Here is an 867-nt window from a genome sequence, read left to right as displayed (position 1 = left end):
CTGCCAGAAGCTCCAAGCAGGGAGTCAGAAGGGGCTCACAAAGGCCTGCCCTCCAGGGAAGATGATAGCGTAGACCCCCAGCTACTCAGCCAGGGTCGAGCAGTCCTTGACCTCCTCATAGCAGTTTGCTTGTAATGCATGCTTGATGTCTGTTAGCTTCTTCTTGATGGCATCCTGGAAGCTGGCATGAATCATTTTGCTCTTCAGGGGTGTACATTCAGGAGCCCAGATCCTCCTTCTTGCTCTCTTTGGTCTCACAGGTTGCATCATAGAGAGCATAGCAGCAGTCCTTGTCTGGCAGCATCTTGACAAATGGGGTGAAGGGGTCACTGATATTCTGACCCATGTCACCTACCAGGATCTCCTTGCCCTCCTCCAGGATGATGTTTTTCTTGTCCTCACTCAAGCAGAAGAGACACTGCCTTCTTGTGCTTTACCTCCTCTAGTGTCGGAGACTGGTATACCTTCATGTCACTCAACACCTTGATGATGCCATCAAAGACAGCCACACCGGAGTCCATGTTTCCAGAAGCGAAGAGATGGCGAGGAAAGCCAGAGAGTAGGACAGTGCGGCACCTGTTGCTGGGATTTGAATGAACGTGTCCTCTCCTGGCCCCTTCCCTTAGTAAATTTACATTGTTTTTTCGTGTTGTTTTTTTTTGCTTTTGTTGAGTTGGAGTCTCTCACTCTGTCACCTAGGCTGGAGTGCAGTGGCACGCTCACAGCCACCCCAGTGTCAACCTGCAGGGCTCAGGCGATCCTTCCGCCTCAGCCTTCCAAGTAGCCAGAATTACAGGCACACACTACCATGCCTGGCTAAGTTTTTTTTTTTTTTTGAGTTGGAGTCTCACTCTGTCACCCAGACTG

The 867-nt window shown here is 50.5% G+C and overlaps 1 pseudogene; it reads right to left on the bottom strand.

The window, feature by feature from the left end:
* Positions 1 to 35: 35 nt before the first annotated feature.
* Positions 36 to 521, bottom strand: LOC103250599 (annotated as a pseudogene).
* Positions 522 to 867: the final 346 nt, after the last annotated feature.

Source organism: Carlito syrichta, unplaced genomic scaffold, assembly GCF_000164805.1.
Source record: "Carlito syrichta isolate Samal-C Ts95f unplaced genomic scaffold, Tarsius_syrichta-2.0.1 Scaffold130677, whole genome shotgun sequence".
NCBI lineage: Eukaryota > Metazoa > Chordata > Mammalia > Primates > Tarsiidae > Carlito > Carlito syrichta.
Note: the sequence above shows the minus strand (reverse complement) of the source record. Positions and strands in the feature narration are given on the sequence as shown.